The sequence below is a fragment of the Myotis brandtii genome, unplaced genomic scaffold (genome assembly GCF_000412655.1).
Source record: "Myotis brandtii unplaced genomic scaffold, ASM41265v1 scaffold8, whole genome shotgun sequence".
Taxonomy (NCBI): Eukaryota; Metazoa; Chordata; class Mammalia; order Chiroptera; family Vespertilionidae; genus Myotis; species Myotis brandtii.
Genome location: NW_005371219.1, coordinates 2,869,629 through 2,889,469, shown reverse-complemented (window position 1 = coordinate 2,889,469; position 19,841 = coordinate 2,869,629). Strand labels below are relative to the sequence as shown.

General features: G+C 37.2%; 1 long non-coding RNA gene across 2 annotated transcripts in view; it reads right to left on the bottom strand.

Annotated features, from left to right (window-relative positions):
• LOC106724346 overlaps positions 1-19,841 on the bottom strand; it is a 70,554-nt gene that overhangs the window by 46,138 nt on the left and 4,575 nt on the right. The window contains exons 1-2 of one of the 2 annotated variants that reach the window (XR_001360107.1): positions 9,486-9,504; positions 5,936-5,967 (exon numbers count right to left, since the gene is read on the bottom strand). This is a non-coding gene — a long non-coding RNA (uncharacterized LOC106724346). Of the gene's footprint in view, positions 1-5,935; positions 5,968-9,485; positions 9,505-19,841 lie in introns of those variants that run through there. The other variant, XR_001360106.1, reaches the window with a different exon arrangement.

The window sequence follows — 19,841 nt, the reverse complement described above, 5'->3', positions numbered from 1 at the left end:
TGGTTCCAATATAGTTAGTGCCACATATAAAAATAATCAATATGTAAAGGAAAATTTCAAATATCCATTTTCAACATGGAAAACATGCTCCTGTTGGTAAATGCTAGATTTTTGTTTTATAAACCCCAAGGCTTTAAATTATGCATAGAATTGAATCTGCCCTGGAAAGTTATAACTAAAGAAAAGCGTAGCCCTGGCCTGTTTTGCTTAGTGGTTGGAGCATCAGCCCAAAGACCAGAGAGTCAAGGGTTCAATTCCTGGTCAAGGGCATGTACCTCATTTGCAGGTTTGATCCCCAGCCCCAGTCAGGACACAAGTGGGAGGCAACCAATAGAAGTGTCTCTCTCACATCGATGTTTCTCTCTCTCCCCCTCTTTCCTCCCTTCCACTCTGTCTAAAAATCAGTGGGGGTGGGGGGAATAAAATAAAATAAAAATAAAAGTATATGCCTTTTTATTTTAAAAAATATTTACTGAAAGATCTATAAATTTAAGGTTCTTCAAAAAAATTATATGCTTTTTACTGCCTCAGAATGAGAAAGTTTAGAAAAAGATGACAAGGCCTCGGTGTAGGATATCCTTTGGTTTTTCTCTTACATAATCCTTTTCACACTTTCTGACATAAGATTGCACCAAACTGCACCTGCCCTGCTGAGCTTCCTTGCTTGGGAGGTGTGTTAGCACTTCCAGAGTCACGGGGTTGAGTTGCTTCTAACAAGGCACTGCCACGTAGACTTCTGCTGACTCAGAGCACGAGGGCCTGGAAAGGCTGATACGGAGGCCACAATGTATGAGAGCTCGAGAGTCATTTATAGTCTGTGAGGATCAGGTAAAAAGCTTCTATTTATGAAACATTTACACCCTGCATCTCCTTTTATCCTCACACAGATCCTGTGAGATGTCAGACAGTATTAGAATTTTTGCCTTGTAGATGAAGAATGAAATCCTTGACTATCATTTCAAAAAAGGGCAGGGGCAAAAATGAGACACAAGTCTCTTGGCTGCCAACCCTTCCTTCTTTCCACCCCATCACATTTAAACGAAGGCAAATTTTGTTCATGATGATATTTAGAAACTTAAATACTTGAGTCTTTAACGTGCAGATTGTATATGATTATGGTAAACGGACAGAGGAAGTATGCACTCTCTTGTCAGCCAGCACATTATCAAGATGTTTATGAGTGGAATCCTTAATAAACAAGTTAATATAAAATAAGTTGCTAATTATAAACAAGGTCAATAAACCCGATAGGTAAAAACAAGTGTGAAAGTTGAACCACGAAATGAACTTGAAACTTAGCCTCGGTGTGAGAAGGGATTGATGATTCCCACTCGCACTGGAAAACGGAAATTGATTGACTTTTTCATGTAAAGGGGGGAAATGCAGGACTAGAAGTGGACAAAGCTCTAGAGACTGTTATGCTGCCGGAAGCCTGGGTTTCCACTGCGGAAACGCTACAGACTCTGGCAAAAGTAGAGGGAAACGCATCGTGAATTAGTGAAGTGGTGCCGCCATTCCCGAAGTAGCTGGGATGGTCTGACCATAAAACATTCACATGACTTTTCTGAGTTTTGACAGATCGTTTGGAAGAGAAAGGGTAAAAATACACAAGCCCTTTGGTGGGAATGGAGGCATTTGTTCCGATTAAAAAAGAACAAACAAGCACTATGGCTGGTCTGTACACCAGCTCTCACTGAAAACAAGAAAACATGAAAAGGTAAAGCCCAGCGCTGAAATGAATTAAACTTGATTGTTCGCTAGAATAGGAACAGGCAGGATTAGAAGCACCTAGTGCTTTTTATCTCCCTTTACTTTCTCAAGAAAGAAAGATGCCCCGTCACCTAACCTATGCTCAGTATGGAATGCATGCCTCTAGCAAACAGTTGAGCTGCATGTCCTTTGTACATAGTGGTTTAACATGCTTATCCATCGTGAGTAGAAGGGAATAAAGGATAAAAAGTATTAGTTTCCTCAGCTGGTAAAAAATGATCATTCCTTTTCCTAATAAGGATTTTCCCTAGCACTGGCTTGTAGGCAGGGTCAGTGTTGCTGGCATGGGAGCCATCATAAAGGATTCTGGCAAAGGACCACCTGCCAGAGAACGTCTTCCACCAAATGATCACCCCTAGAAGCCAGAATCATGTCTCTGGATGTAGGCACTGAAGTTCTAAAAAGTCCCCATCTTTAATGATAGCATATTGGTTGTGGTAAACATACCACAATGCTCTGAGTGCGAATTCAGGGGTCCCTAGGCCCATTCTCATATAACTATATACAAACCCAACCACGTTATACTTTCTTAAAGAAAAGTTTTATTAATGCTAGAATAGCTTTCTCTAGAATAATGCCTATAAAATACAAAATGGGGGCATTTGTTGAAAAAAAAAAACTTCAAGACATGCTGAAACAATTTTGCAGACAAATATTTTGCCACAACGGCATAAAAATGAGCAACAAGGCATAATACGATTCTTCAAATTCTTCGTGTAGAAATATGAAAGGTAAGCCAAAGGAGGAAGCAAATTACAAATAAGTGGATTAGTAACAGATATGATACTAAATGCTAACATTCTACAGAGAACATTTTAATTTTCTTTTTTGAAGTTTTTTACAAGCTCATTTAGTTAAAAAAAAAACCATAAAATTGATCAACTCAATTAGATTCATGGCTCCTCCATTTTAGTACACTTTTCTGAGAGTGACATCAAGATAGATTCATGGGAGATATGATTGTTACATAGAAATCAACTTCAAAAATGTCACTGATATTGACTTCAAATAGCTTTGCCTTCCTTAAATTACTTATTAAGAATCCAAAATTATTTAACTTACTTAGACTTGACGTGGACTTACTTATTTTTCATGTTTTCTCTTCTCTTTCATAAGGATACATAAATAGAATTGCTTACAAATTACAGATACAAATAGACCATGGTTTTCATTCAGGATTGTTTTCTATGTCATTTCTAGCTACAAGGAGGACTTTCTGGAGGATTGAATGAACTTTTCTTGTCACATCCCCACTTCCTTTAGGAGGTTAGTGGTTTGACCTCTCGGCTTCTCCTGACCCTTATCCTTTCTTCTAGAGGAGCCAGAGGAGCCAACTCTGAGAGAAATGGTGCTTCCAGCTCACAGCAGCCACCAGAGGGATATTCCCAAGAAGCAGAAGAAATCGGTCAAGGACCAGCCTCTTCAGGTGCTCGTCTATTCCCACCTCCACTAGATTATTTCACTCCTCTTCTCCTCCTGTTTTAAATCGCTGTACAGCAAGCATGTCAAACTCAAAGGCTAGCAGGGGTCAAATAAACGAGGCATGCGGCCTGCGGGCCATGAGTTTGACATGCTTGCTGTACAGGAAGCAGTCATAAATAGGGAGGAAAGTGGCCTTATATGGGTTCCTAGTAAGGGAACTAGATTTCCCCCCTCGGAGAAACAAGATAACACAATGATTAAAGCCATAGACTAAGAGTCTGGGGCCTGTAGAGCTGATAGTCCGCTCTACACCTGCCAACCTGCAAGTCACTCAACCTCCCTGAGGAAAGAGTTTAGCTCTAAAGTAGGACAAGTTATTTCAATGAGCAAATAACTTGTGTTAAAAACTCTTTTAACAGAATATATTGTTAAAGCATTTTGACAAATTAGCAATAATGAAATGATAAGTCAAATAGCGGCTTTTGAATATGTTACATCTTAGCAATTGTATAAGGTCTTTGAGGTTAGTAATACAACAAAAGATAAAACAGAATGTTACCATAATTATAATCTTAGAAAAACTAAAGTAAATGTTCTTGAAAAGTAATATGTTTCTCTTAAGTTTTCTGTGTAGAAGGAAGATAGATAACAGAAGATGGTAGCGTGTGAAGTAAAACCAACTTTGTGGGTTTTATATTTGTTTTTCCTTCTTTGTATGAGAAGTTCAAGAAATGATGGCTACAGTATTACTGCAGACTTTATAAGCATGATCCCTTAGGTAAAATGTGGAGGAAATAACATACATAATGGGAAAACAGCCAAAATTGGTTAAATTACATTTTTGGCGGCTCATTAATACAGTACCCTGTGTGCACCGTGTTGGAGCTTCTCTTATAATGTAAAAAAAAAAAAAAGCATTCACCTTGAGTGTTTAACTATCATGACACACCTTAGAATGCTAGCGATCAGTACACACACTTTTGCCAAAGAATGAACATATGCAAGGCTGTGTTTATTGTATTCACAATTCTTCACATCAAAGGAGTGCCTGTGTGAGCCCAGCGGAGCAGTGTGAGAGACAGCATCCCACTGTGAGCTGACAGCAGTTTGGATCCTTCTATTTTAGGGATGGTGTGCCCCAGTTGGTATCGGAAGGGACCCTCATTGTTGTGGCTTGTTCCTGCCTCCAGGACAGCCACTTCCACACCCCCCACTGTTGGGCTCTCCATCCTGCAAGGAGCCATCTGGAACGGAAAGGCCAGCCCCAACTCCCTCTGGAAGTTGTTAGCTCTGTCCCACAGTTGGCATCCAGGGGTTCTGGGGAGTTGACCTCTTCACAGTCTTTCTTTTCATGTCAAGAAGTTGATTGTACCCTTTTCACTACCCTGTCAGCTTCTACCAGGTCTCCAAATTATAGAACAAATCTCTAAAGCAGACCTGGGCTTCCCATGGGAAATGCAGGCTGCTACCCTGAGATTCCTTCTTAACAAGCACAAGGACCTTGGGGCTTAATTTAAAAGGGGAAAAACCTACCTTGTTTCCTCAGTGCAGCTTTTAAAAATAAAATAGGTAGAAAGAGAATGAATAATAGAACAAGCCAAATAAAGCTCTCAGTACAGTAGTCCATGATCATGAGCTAGTGAGTTAGAAAGGCTTGTGTGTTGCGTTATTGACTAGCTATGTGTTCTCTGGGAAGTTATTTACTGAATCTCACTGCTCCTCAGCTTTGCGTCTGTAAAAGGGGTGTGTGTGTGTGTGTGTGTGTGTCTGTGTGTGTGTCTATTAAAAGATTCATAGAAGCTAGTTAACAGATAAAACTATCATTTATTGATATAAATATAAAAGACTATTGGTAATCCTCTACCTCATTTGTTCACAAAAAGAACTTAATTAATGTCCCTACTCAGTAGCAAGCACCTGAATGAAGTCCTGGAGAGAAAAGGCAAACAAGAAGACCCTCCTTCCTCTCAGGGATTCTTTCTATAGGGGTGAAATGAGGCTAGAACAGCCCTAAGTCAGGTTTTAACATGTTACTGAACTCAAGATTGTAAAGATCACACACGACTGTGAGTTTACCCCTTACAATTACACTGTGCTTAGATTCCTTCTCTATACTATCTTACTGAAGCAAATAAAAGTTCCCCCTCCCCATAAGAAGACGGCTCTATATAATTGTCCTTTGAGAAAGTCCAGGCATCAACAAAATGATAGTTGCTTCCTGATTGCAAGGCCCTTTTTAAATGTATGTGATCACACCCTCGGCATATGGCCTTTTTCAAGTTTACTCACTTCAAGTCCACCTTCCCTACGCTTTGTATCCTGAGTTCTCCTCTCCTTTTCCTGAGTGATGCGCCTCCCTGCACTGCTAACCAGCAGGCAATGGGAAGTATCTTAAGTCGCGCTTGTATGAAAGAAAACCTGCAGTTTTGATGAGCCAGGGAACTCAGATGCAATGGTCTCCACCCTCCGTTTTCCCTGGAATGTGGTTCTTTTAAAAGACTAAGTTCTACAGTAGCCCCCCTCCTCCCCACTTATCCACAGGGGATTTTTTCCAAGACTCCTGGTGGATGTCTGAAACCTCAGATAGTAACAAACCCTTTACACACTATGCTTTTTCCTATACCATACATACCTATGATGAAGTTTAATTTAGAAATTAGGCACAGTAAGAGATTAACAACAATGACTAATAATAAAATAAAACAATTACAACAATATATTGATCTTATGATACTGTACTCACTCTTGGTCCTGTGATGCTGTGAGATGAAACACCTATGTGAAGAGATCAATGACAGGCTTTAGGACATAGTAGTATTAGGCTACTATGGACTTTATGACACATAAAAAGCACTTTACTGCTTCTCTTTGGCAAATTTGAACTGCCAGCATCACTACTCTTGCGCTTTGGGGCTACTATCAAGTAAAATAAGGGTGACTTGACACAAGCACTAAGAGACCACGACAGTACAGTAGATCTGATAACCAAGCTGGTAATGAATGGGCAGGAACTTTTGCAGCGTGGATACGCTGACTCAAGTCCTAGGTTGGGCCAGGGAAATCCCGAGACCACGAGATTTTATCACACTATTCAGAATGGCACATAATTTAGAACCTATGAATTGTTTATTTCCGGCAGTTTCTATTTAATATTTTCAGTTTTGGGTTGATTGTGGGTAACAGAAACAATGGAAAGTGAAATTGCAAATGGGCAGGGGAGGGACAATGGTATTTTAAATTAAATGTTTTTTCCTTATGTATATAGACTCTTAAGTCTGCATTCCCTTTTATTCTCCACAGCGATGTGCCATAGTCATGCAGCCAGCCTGGGCTGGAATGTTTAAGGCCCATTCCCTCTTCAGATCAGGCAGCCTGCTGGAAACATCTGATACTGAGCTCAGGGTTGCAGTGCTGCTCTGACCTCAATGCTGCCACCTAGAGGATATGCTTGATGTTCCTCACAACATCTACTTCTCACGCCTGAGTCTCTGCTCTGCTCCTGCCCTCCCTCACTTTGGATTAGTCCTTCTTTCCCCCCATTCTTTTCCCTTCTTTATTTTCAAATTGAGCTCAGATATGCCATTCTCCAGGAAAAAGCTATGGTCACTCAAATCTACACATACACCTTCATCCCAGGTTTGTTCAGCACTCTCCAAACTTCCTATTTTGGTCTCTAGTCTTGTGACCGTTCCATTATATTATGATTATCTCTGTGCCTGACACCCTGAGTTAAAACTGTGAACGTCTTGAAAGTTTAAGACTTGTCTAATTCTACTTGATAATCCCAGTACCTGCTACAAAATAATCTTTTTAAAATACCAGTTGAAAGAACAAACTTTTTTTCCTTTCTTGCATCTGTCATTCATTCATTCATTCATTCTACTTTGATCACAGAGAACTGAAACAGAGCTAATTCCTTTGACATAAGAGTCATTAGTACATTTGATGAGATATCAGTTCATGTCATATCATTCGTGTATTCATTAATTTGTTCATTTGATAAGCAAATATTCTATGGATAGTATTCTATGTGACAATTATTGAAGATACTATGAAAAGAACACATAAATTAAATGCAGACTCTATTGTTAAGAAGAACATAATTATGAGAGTGTCCCTGGATCTTATCTTCTTTGCTGTAAATTTCAACCACCCATCTCACCAGTCTCATTTCTAAAAAATATGTTTTTAATTTGGTAATACAGTCACATGGTCAAAGAAACTTTAAGAAACTTTATTCATACCCTGCCCTGGTCTATTCCATCTCCACTCTGCCTGATATGAATACCCGCATCTTTTTATTCTTTTTTATTAATTTGGAATTTGTATGTGCGAATAAAAATAAATATGATTATATATTTATTATTTCCTTGTTTCTTCCATTTCATAAATAAAAGGTCACATGCTATATATAGTATGTGTACTTCATTTTTTTTTGCTTAACAATACAAAGGTGTCCCAAAAATGTATATACACTTTAACAGCTGATAGTTCAATGTTGAAAATAAAATTTATTTTAATAAACACTGCCTTTATACCTATTCAAAGTGTGTTTATACATTTTTGGGACACCCTATATCTCCTGAAAATCTTTCCCAATGAGTTCACAGGGTATTCCATTTTGAGAATGTATCATAGTTTAATTAATGCTCCAACTATGGACTGGTCCCTCTGCCCCAATTTTAGAGATTTTATATGTCCTGGCATCATTAATACATAAGCTTTTTATCAAGTAAGAGATGCTAATCTTTTCCACATGAAATTGTATTAAGTCATTTTTCTTCCATCTGTACTTTAAATGATTTATCTTAGTATAAAAGAACAATTTTGTATCCATCATCACTAAACTTCATTCTGTTTGTTTCAGTTAATCATTCCCACATTCCAACATGACTTCTTGAATCTTAATTCTATTATCAATCATATTAGCTACTCCTCCCAGATTGTTAGCATGCAAAAATTTGATGAGTGTTTTCTATTTTTATCCAAATAATTGGTCTCACTTTATCACAATAAATCTCTTTCCCAAAGGATAAGATTCCCTTCCTCATTCCTACAACTTTTCCTTCTTCCTGGTCCCCTGGTTCCATGTTACTCAGTCCTGCCTTCTCCACATCTTCTCTGTTCCCTCTCCACTCATGTTATCCATATCCTAACTTCAGAATTATCTCCTTCCCCCCTTATATCCACCTTAAAGACAATTCCCTGGACCTTGCTAACATCCTAATTTATTTTCTTCCTTTCACAGGTAAACTTCTCCAATGCACAATTTGCATTCTCTACTGATGTTGAGTTATCAGCAATTTGTCCACATGGGGCTCAAAAGCTCCCCTGACAACCTCTTGCAGTTGCTGAATAGCAGCTGCCTGCTCCTGACAGAGCCTCATTCTCACTCTCACCACAGTTCCCATTGTCTTACTCCCAACCTATGCCACTCAATGAATGTGTGACCCTTCTTTGAAGTTAACCAGGCTATTCTAAACAAATACAGCAGAGCCACTCCACATGAGCCCTTCAGAATAGTCATTGTTTCATAACATGCATGTGTTCCAATGTATGGTCATTGCCTAAAATACTTTAGCAATCTGTCTATTCTGTTTAATTTTAGTCATAGCAAATCTTTCTTTCTTGAATGGAATATTTAAATTCATATTTTAAACCAAAGTTATTTGAAAAGGTGTGTATTTTAATTTGCTAATCATGCTTTCAGTGATAAAAAAGAAAAGAAAAGAGAGAGTAACTAATTTACATTGTAAAAAATTACCTTGCAAAATTGCTTTAGAGAGCATTTCTAAAAAAAATAAAAATATTATTTGAGTAGCATAGTTTTTTTTTACAAGAAACTAGCTTAAAGACCAACAACGCTTTTAATGTATATTGTTTGGATTTTTTAAAAATAAAGTCTCTTTACTTACTTAACTGGAATCATAAAACTACCACCCCCAACTTCCCAGTGACAACTATTAAGGGAACTGAGGAGAAAAAGGCCTCTGGTCTAAAAATGTACCAGTCCCAATAGGCCTTGGCGTGGAGTTTATGAAGCTAAGGGAGCAATCACTGAGAAATGCATGGCCTGGTAACTGAGTGCTTCATATTGCCAGAGGCCCTAGAATGATCACTAAAGGGGAGGCAGGATAAAGAAAGGGCACTGACACTGCTCTACATTTTAATTTGAAAAATCATATTTTTATTGTGAAATACAATGAACTTTGAAAACTGTGAAGCAGCTAGGAAAACATTTTATCTGTTCTCTTATGGATATTTAATGTAAAGTATGAAATGATGGAACTGACCTTTAGGCATGTCATGAAGGATCTCTCTCTCTCTCTCTCTCTCTCTCTCTCAATGGAAAAGAGAGAGAGAGGAGAAAAGAATTGATGTTCACACAATAATGAAGACAATAGAGACCCAAGAGAGCCAATGGTGCAGTTCAAGTCCAGTTTAAAGGCCTGAAAAGCAGAATAGCCCATGGTGTAGGTTTCAGTCTGAGAGCCAACGGGCTTGAAACCCAATAAAATCCCGTTTTTTAGTTCAGTTCCAAAGGCTTGAAAAATAAATGTCTCAGCTCAACCATCAGGCAAAAAGAATTCCTCTTACTCAGTATTTTCGTTCTATTCAGGTCATCAACTGATTTGATGGGGCCCACCCACATTAAGGAGGGCAGTCTGCCTTACTCAGTCTACTGATTCAAATGTCTGTCTCATTCAAAAATACTCTTACAAACACACTCAGGTTAACGTTTGACCAATTGTCTGGGCACCCCACGATCCAGTGAAGTTGACACATAAAATTAACCATCATAGTACTTAAATTTTATTTATTTTTACTTTTTTAAATATGGATTTCTGACTTTCCTTGGCATCATTTAATTTGTATGGCAACACTGGAAACTCCTTCCCATGGAGTAACAAAAGGATGGAGATGAGTAGAGGTTGTCACAATCCCCAGCATTCACTTGATTTTCCTGGCTTGCCTCAGCACACATTTCAATTTGAGACCCATTAGTTTAAGCTGTATTGCCTATGAAAGCGAATGTTGGTCTTTGGGAAGGGTGTGTGTGTGTGTGTGTGTGTGTGTGTGTGTGTGTGTGTGTGTGTGTTTGTGCATGCACGCACGCATTCCAATAGTGATTATTTTAGACAATGAGAAAAACTAAGAGGCATATACATACATTAAATTAATGGAAAGACCTCAAAGGAGAACTAAAACCAAGGTGCACATGGCCACCCCAATTAGTTCTAAAGGATTTGAAATACTAAGCTCCTTCTCCTGTCCTCTGACTATCCTGAGGTGCAGAGAGAAACAAAAGCCACCCCAGACTGTGTTCCTGGAACTCCTGGGGTATTACTCTAGACTAAGTAATGCAGCCACAAGAACATGTTATGTTTTGGAAAAGGAAATAGATCTTGAGAAAGGATAATAAATCCTAGAGCTTTTGCATTGACTGAAATAGAAGTGATTCTGAAAGCAAATAAATACCCTAAGAGATTGGTTACTATGCACATTTTTAAAACATTGATTTCTCAATCCTTAATTTCAGATAAATATTGGCTGTTTCTTAATGCTAAGAGGCATAAGTAAAGATTAAGCACTGAACCAGAGAGCAGTTTTGGGCTAACGGGAAAGAAATTCAAACTCCATTTCAAAGTGTTGAATCCAAGTACTGAATCAATTTATCAATGGTTTCTACCTATCTGGGCACCTGGGTTCCTCTAACGCCTCCTCCCACTATTCACCAGTAACCTTTCAGATGAACTTTGATATGCATCATTTTGACTCTAGTAGATTCTAAGTTGCTTTAGGGGGGGAGGCATATCATATTATTCTAGTCCACATAGCTCTTAAGACAGGATTTTCACATAATAATGGCTCAATTAGCATATATTACATGAATGGATTTAATATCCTTATATATATTTTTCACAGTTGAACACAGCATTCAAGTTAGCAAAAGGACTAGAGAAAATAAAATCGTGATAGATAATCACATACACACACACACACACACAACACCCTTCCTTGTTATAATCAACATTGTGGGTACAGGAAGAGTGAGTCAGTTCTCATATTTATAAATGTGTTCTCAGTCACATGTGCATAATCAGTTTGTAAATATATTAAATTTTCCAAATATTAACAGATTTCTAAATTAACAAGATTTCCCCCCCACAACTAATATGTTCACCTAACTTATAGTTGATGTCAATGATACACATGAAATTTCTGAATGCCCCATGTGCATAAAATAGTAGAGAAATCAGAAAATCGGGTACTGAAGACTCAAGTTGAAAAAAACAGGAGATTAAGGACAAAGAGAACAGAGCCAGACTGCAAAGCACTCTAATCGTGTCCTCTGGGTCAGAATTGTGAGGACTTTAATGGTTTTATAAAAGGGAAGTAATACGATGACTTGGTTTTCTAGAAAGAAACAATCTGGCAGCTTCTTCAGATTTTCATCATCTGAGACAGGGAGGACAGTAACCCAGTGATCCAGGTCAGAGAAAGTGGGCTTGCACTAGGATTTGAATAAACAGACAGTGACATATATGAGATGTGTTGAAGGGACGATTGATAAAAATCCATGCCTGATAAAGGGGAGACTTTAAAAACCAAGTGCAATATCAAAGTTCCTATGCTGTGTGACTGAGATAGCAAAAATCCCATTGGTGTATAAAGCTGATAGAATTAGACATCATACAATTAGCCCTGGGTCTGCCAAGTCTGAGATGACAATAGGACACTGGTTCTCTGTGCCAGTTTCCTCCTCTATCAAGTGGAGAAAATAGCGTCTTTTTTTAAAGATTTTAATGAGGATTAAATGAGATCATGTGAAATATTTACAACAGTGTCTAGTACATGGCAAGCATGATCTAACTCTTCGTCCAATAAATAAATATTTATCTATGAAAGATTTCAGATGTAAGAAGAGAATTTAAATATGAGGCCTTTTCAGATATAGATTGAAGTATCACCAACTCTTTCCTGCCTCAGGCCCTTTGTATTTGCTGATTTTTTCCTACTGTCCTTCAAATGTCTAGCTTATTTATAATCATTGATGTCTTACCACATTTGTTATCCTCACAGGAACATATATCCTTGTCTAAATTAGCTCACCATCCAATCCCCACATCTGCCCGTCCTTTATACCCCTATTGCTACCATAAATCTCACCACAAATGGTAATTGTTGTTTTTACTTTTAGTTTACTAGTTTATTGATCATACCCACACACTAGGACTAAAACATTACCTGTTTTGTTCACCACTGAATCTCTAACACTTAACATGATTCTTGGTACCCAGTGAGAAGTTGCCTCTGTCTGGATCCAGAGTGTAGGCAGGATTAAGGGACTCAAAAGGAATAGAGAGTCACACAAACTAGCAACAGAAGGAAGCTGCAGATACAAAGAAGCAGGAGGAAGATGTGATGTTCCCAGAACCCAGTGAAAGCTGTGGTGGTAGAGAAGGTGTAGGCCAATAGGAGCTGAAGCCTGAATCCTGGTTCAGCCGTGAAAGGGAAGAGAAATCATTACCCCAACTTACTTTCCTCCCATCCTTCCATTGTTTAATCAGAGGCCAAAGCAATGAGCCAGGGTGATGCAGCCTTCTCCGGCACAAAGCAGGGTAGAGAGAATCTGATGGCAAGCAGAGATTAACCGGTGAAGTATCTGGTGGGCACTCCTAGTTATTGAATCCAGATACAGATGACACTTCAAGCCAAAACCCTGGACCAGAACTTTAGCAGAAGTGTATATAGAGATGAACAGAAAGTCCAAACAGAAAATCCAGGAGCAAACCTTAAGAAATACCCACTTTTATAGGAAAAAGAAAAAGAGGTTTGATAGAAGGAACATGACATTTTTTGAGCGCCACCCCATTTTTATGTGCCAATTCCATAATTTTACTAGTGAATATTTTCAATAACCGACTTTCCTAGCCCACATTTCACTTGAAACAAATTTCTCATTCATTTTGAGGCTTAAGCTGTTCATTTGACTTTATTAGGAGGTAGAGATCTGCATTTGAGTCCACTGGTAAAAAAAAAAAAGGTAAATATAATAAAAAGGGAAGATCATTTGATAGTGATCACTATATGGTTAAGCAAATGAGTCTCACTAGTTTTAAAAACAAACTTGGGGAAGGGTGAATTAAACAAATATCTAAATATCCTGCTTTATCAGAGAAGTCAGAAAAGTTGAGGGATGAAAAACATAACAGACAAAAGAAGGTCAATTTTAAACCTAAAGATTTTAAAGAGACACATCTCTACTGGGAGATGGAGTGGGCTGTACACTGAGTAATTCGAGGAGAGTCACACATACCTATGCAGCACAATTGCTGTCTAGAGTATAATCCCCATACGGGGGGCGTCCGCAAAGTGTTGGAGATTCACAATCCAAGATAGGCTCTAAGTTGTTTGGCAGCAAGAAGTTTCATAAGGCCCTTCTCAGCTTAGGCCTGCTGATTAGATGTTTAAAAGATCACAGAGGTTTGTTGTGGTGGTGGTTAGAACCACACAAACACTGCAATTGAAAAAACTCAGCTAGATCCATCCTCACAGTAGAACTGAGTGAAATGCTTGTCCAGACATCACCGGGGTTGGTATTTTAGTTTCTCTTTTATAAGACCTATAACTTGCCAACAGTGCCCTACAGTAGTTCCCTTAATATAAACTATGATAATCTAAGCTTTGAAGCATTACATTTTTTTTGCAAAAATAATAACCATAGGCACTTAGATCATTTCATAAATGTATCTGGAATTTTTTTAGGATGAAAAAAAATCTGGTAATCTTTATTTAACCAGAAGATGGGAGTGTCAAGTGTGTTTTCTAGGCATAGGGATGTTGAGACCGGCTTGAAACAATGAAGGCCTTGGAATTTGGTTTGAGATAAAACTCAGCCACACAGCAGTATAAATAGACATTTAGAGTCTTTTAGAACTTAGAAGATTAACTACATAATTACAAACATTTCAGCTCCATTTCACCTTTACATGCCCATGGTATTGTCCCTTTGCTTGTAGAAAGTGCAGGACTCAGGCAGGAATACTGGGTCAGGGTAAGGCTAAGGGATGAATCACCCTTAGAATATGGTGCAGAAACTTGGTCTGTTTTGTTTGCCCCATTATCCTCAAAGCCTAGAAAATACCTGGCACATAAAAAAGCACTCAATACATAGATCTTGATTGAAAAATGAATGAATGATCACTTAACTTGCTCTACAACATCCATCCCTGAAATGGGGAAGAATTAATAGTGAATCATCCTCAGACCTTGAGTGAAAATTTAGCCTGAGGGTAACTGAATTAGGTTAAAATAATAAATGTGTTTGACCTGAAAATTTCCTTTATGGTTCAGGAAGGTCTGCCTATAGAAGCAGCTCATAGTGTGGAAACTTCTCAGTTTAACATTTTACAGACTATTTCCTATCCTGACATCAATAGCAGGCTTCATGTGTACTTAATTTTATTCTTAGCATGGATGAAATTTGAGACAACAAGATTTCTTCTTTCATCTAGCTTATGTAAGTGAGATGATCCATCTTCACACTAAATTCTGTCTCTATTGATTCCAACCACAGGTAACTTCTTTGATTTCACATTACGGGCAGGGAATGGAGATAAAGATTCCTCAAAATATTCAGTCCTGAAGGAAAATGAATTTAATCCATATGTTTTTATTTACCCCGGAAGCAGGTATTCTAAAGGATGAGTCAGGAACTCTATCCTGTCCTTCCCTGTAGGAAAGATTTCAAAGGAAGATTCAACACCATCTGATTATTTTGTAGAAATAGAGCTGTGAGTGGATGACTAATGGAGATCGTCTTTTGATTTGGCTTTCAGGCTACATTCTTCACATTTACTCTGATGTCTTAACTGGAGACAGAAAGTTACACCAGCCCAGCGGATCTGGTTATAAGCAAATGACAGCGTCTTTAGTATTCCCTCCAAGGAATGTTTAACTCACCATCTGCTGAGAAGCCAAAAGCTGTCATTTTAGTTGTGGAGGTTTGTCTCACTTTCATTTATTCAAGCAGGTAATATGTATTGATCGCCTACTATGTGCCCACACTATGCTAAAAGTTGGTCACCCATGATGTGAGGCTAGCTCTATCTAGGACAAGGAAACCATCGCAAACTGCAAGGGTAGTCTGTTCATGAGCATGAACTAGATTCAACTTGTATTGTTCAGAACTTTCTGTGTGTCAGTCACTTCCATATTTGCTCTTCCATGTGATTCTCCTATTTTAGAAAATTTTAAAAATCAGGTAGAGTGATTGGTCAGCTCAAGATAATGGAGTTAGGAAACAGGCCTCCTCCACATACTGAGTTCTCTCTACCAAGCCCCATTCTGCTGCATTTACTACCCTAGAACTGGCTCTCCTAAATCAGCACTTTCTCTTCCACATTACATGCCAGATTTGAAGGGGAAAAATGAGGCAAGTAAACATATTTTATGAAGGCCAAGAAATTCTCTAAAGAAATAGATTAAATTTTAAAAGAGCAATAAAATTCAGAAAGTATAATAATTTGAGAAATATAGCTAATGAAGGTAGATAAAAATATATTAAACATAAAACTAACTTTTAAATTTTTGATGAGAAAAGGGATCCCTATGAACTAAACTAAATATTTGATAGACTAAAAAGGTTAAAAGCTAAAAATGTGAAACTAAGTTCTTTCATGTCTTAAGAGAGGGGTCACGGGTAGAAAACCCTAATTAGAACTTCTGGCACATAGATCTCTTGAGCCTGAAATTCAGACTAGAAGCCTATACATTGTATACAATATTTTTTCAGTCCAGAATAGAGGTTCCTCGATTTAGCATGCAATTTCCCTTCAAAACCTGATATTGACATCCTCTTCGTACTGTCTGATTTCAGTGTGTCTCCTAAGACATAAGAGCCTATGTATGTCTGGGTAAAAATACTTGCTACATACACTATGCTAAAGTCATTAGTTACTTTTCAATATTCCCCATAGATGACTGACTGTCTTAGAGGACAAAGACTGGATCTTCATAGTTAATATGTATTGCGTGTATATAGCCATATGCCAGGTACTGTTTAAATTTTTTTAATTGTTTTTCTCACTTGATTCTAAAAACAAGTCTGTAGTCTCTTATTTTTCACATAAGGAAACAGGTAACAAGTAAGAGATTAAGTAACATGCTCAAGGCTGACAACCAGTAACTAAATCTAGAATTCAGATCCAGTGAGTCTAGATCCAAAGCCTTATCATGTAACCACACAGGGCCTCCTCTATTATTCATATTCTTATTCCCAAGCTCTAACCTGATCCCTACAAGGAACAGATGCTAAATAAGTGTTGGACTGTTGATTGAATGAAAGCTCAAAGCAGTTCCTCCTTTACCACTCCCCTACCGCCTTATATTTCAACCTTCATAGCAGGAGATTGATTGCCAACTTAAAATTAAATTAGATTGCTTTCCTTAACTACACCCTGACTAACTTGTGAAGGGAGACAGCTCAGAAATATATGATGTGGCAAGGGGATAGCAGTCCAGAACTAAGTTCTCCACACATACCCCATTGAGTGCTATTTGAGAGTCGGCTGTCTTTGCTAACACATACTTAGCTCCAAATATCTCAAGATCTTCATGAAATATTCATGGCTTTATGTTTATGAAACCCTCATTGCAATTCATAAATACTAACAATAATATTTTACCAAGAGCAAAATAAAGGCTTATAGAATTAAGTGATTTAACTTGGCAAAGATCTATCAGTAAATCTCTAGCTAAGACTGAAATAGAGGCTATAAATCTGACCATGTAGTCTCAAGAGGGAAGAACTCATTTTCTCAGACTAGCTCACCATCTTGCTGCTTACCTACATTTTTCTTCTTTCTAGTTCTCTTTTTATATTTTTCCTGTGCTCTCATTCCCACCCTCTGCCACACATACGGACTATGAAGTAGGAAGAATAGGACAACCCCTGTAGGATGCATAAAGAAGAAAAATCCTAAATCCCTCAGAGAACATTCACCCTTTTCCTGGAACTACTTAGTAGTTATAATCATGTCTCTTAAAGCTTACTCTGTAGGTAAATCGAGTGTTCTCTTAAATGGGCCCAAAGGCGAAATTTTCTTAGCACAGCAGTCTGTCAGAACTATCCCAGGATTCTAACATTCTATACTTTTTCATCCATCTTACCCCCAAAACAATAAGACCAACAAAATGTAAAGTCAACCTTCCATTGATATTTTTCCAGTATTAACCAAGTAATGCTGTCCTTTATTAAAATCTTCTCACTATGTAAGAGACAGTCAGAATATAACCAAGTGATGTCAAAAATGAAAAAGAAAATATAATTGTATCATTAAATAAATCTTTCTAAGTCTTCTTCACAGTATTAGAAACCTAATTATCATAATAGAATAAACCTGAAAGATATAAATATTCTTTAGTCAACAAATTAACTTTAAATCATAATATTGAACAGATAATAATGTACAGATCAACTGGTTTTCAGATCCACCAAAAAGTATCAATGTGATTTAGATAGCCTTAACATGTTAACAGAAAATCAATATTTGAGATATTAATATATTTAAAGTTTATGCTGAAAATGCATTAAAATTTAATAAGAGAAAATAAAATTATTCTAAGGTTCCAAATTAAGTAGAATTAATGCCACAAACAACATATCAGTTTCACTGAACTAAAAATTCTAAAGCACAGTGGGAAGAAATTGCACAACTTTTCATTGGTATAATAATAACTATCCTATGATTGAAAAAATGAACTATGATTAGTTGTCAGTTTTTGAGTTAGTATTGAAAATGTTTTAATTTTTTCTATTAATAACAATCTAAATGCCTATAATTTTAATGAATTAATTATACAGACGTCTATTCATACTTCTTTGTTAAAAGAGTGAATAACCAAAGAAAGCAAGCAAAGATATATAAAAAGTTTTTCAGTTCTTTTGAAATATAATTGGGTATATGGGAAGATATTCAGTGTGCATTATAAAAATACATATATATCCATATATCAAAAATAGCAACATTCATGAGAGCTATGTGCCCTTAGCTATACTTTGGTAAGGAGCACTCAATATTACATAGATAATTAGGATTCAGTGAGAAGTGAACTATGCAATTTTGAATTTCTCTAAAACTGGAGTATTGTATTGTAATCTATAATCAATGTCTTCATTACAGGCATTCCTATTTGCACAGCATTGCACATCTTGCATGCTTTAAAATATTTTTAATGTTCAGCCACAAAATCAAGTCTTGAATTTTCTCTTTGCCATCCTCTAAATTAAGTGCCATAAGTTTCTCTAAAATACAAGGAAAAGACAATTAGCTTGAGGCAATCTTATTTATGCCAAGCCTTTTCTTGAAGATTTGCAAACAATTCTGCAAGGATTTAAAGAGTCTAACAAGCAGTTTTATTTGAAAAGAAAATCTCTCAAATGACTAAATATCTCTTGCTTTTTATTATTTTGGCTTCTGAGTTTTGCTCCAAAAGAAGGGGAGGAATTCCTGAGAGACTGACTATATAATCTCCAAGGTTCCTACCAGCTCTAACAGTCTGTCCTTCTGTGAAAATAGATTGATGAAGATAATGCCCAAGAAAGATTTTATTGCAAAATCACTTCCGTCTGACTCAGGTCTTACAACTTAAGGGTTGAACTAAGGATATTTTAAAGTCAAATAAGAATGTTTCTGCATTATGCATAAATTGATTAACCAGATTTCTTTATCTCCTAAAAACATTTCTCCTAAGACTTTGAAGATACATTTTCTTAAAATAGACTTGCTTTTTTTGATTTATTTTCCTTTTTCCCCTCTTATTTTTTCTTATAATTATATTCTTCGTGGTGGTTCAAATGTATTCCTCCTGAAATATTAAAACTTCAGCTTCTTACCACCTCCTTGGCACTATTCTAGCATGCTCTTAAATGGGTTTCATCATTCATCTGCAATGAGCCATATTATTTCATTTTAAACAATTAGACCTGACACCCATATTCAAGGAAAATTAATTGATATTTTATTCAGAATTACTTGAATTTTTCCTTTTTATTCCTGTTTCTATAATCCAGATAAGACTTCATTTTTTAAGAAAGTATGTTTTTATTGATTTTAGAAACAGAAAAAGGGAGAGAGAGAAACATTGACTGGCTGCCTCCTGCAAGCCCCTGGAGATCAATGCCTGGGACGCTGCTCAATCAACTGAGCCACACCTGCCAGGCAACACATTTCTAAAGAAAAGCTACCAATCTACACACAGAATAGTAGCAAACAAGATCAACCTTGGGAAAACAGGTAAGAAAGTAAACCATAAACAAAATAAATGGTCCTGCAATAAGAGGTGTATTAGTCCAAAATAAGTTTTTGCTACATTCCTGGCTTTAATCCCCCTAAAACAATGATATTTTGTTTAACAACTAAATATCCATATTTTAAAATCCATACACATTCAATAAGCAGAACAGCAGTTATTCTTTCAGTATGCGAGTCGCAAAATGTTCCTACCCTATGTTCTCTGCTCTTGCTGAAATAACTTCCAACAACCATACTGACAGCTTTCAAACAAGATCTAGTCTCTCTGAGTTTTAGGAACACACACACTCCGCTCTGAATCCCACAGTCACTATTAGTTTCTGCCTGTCT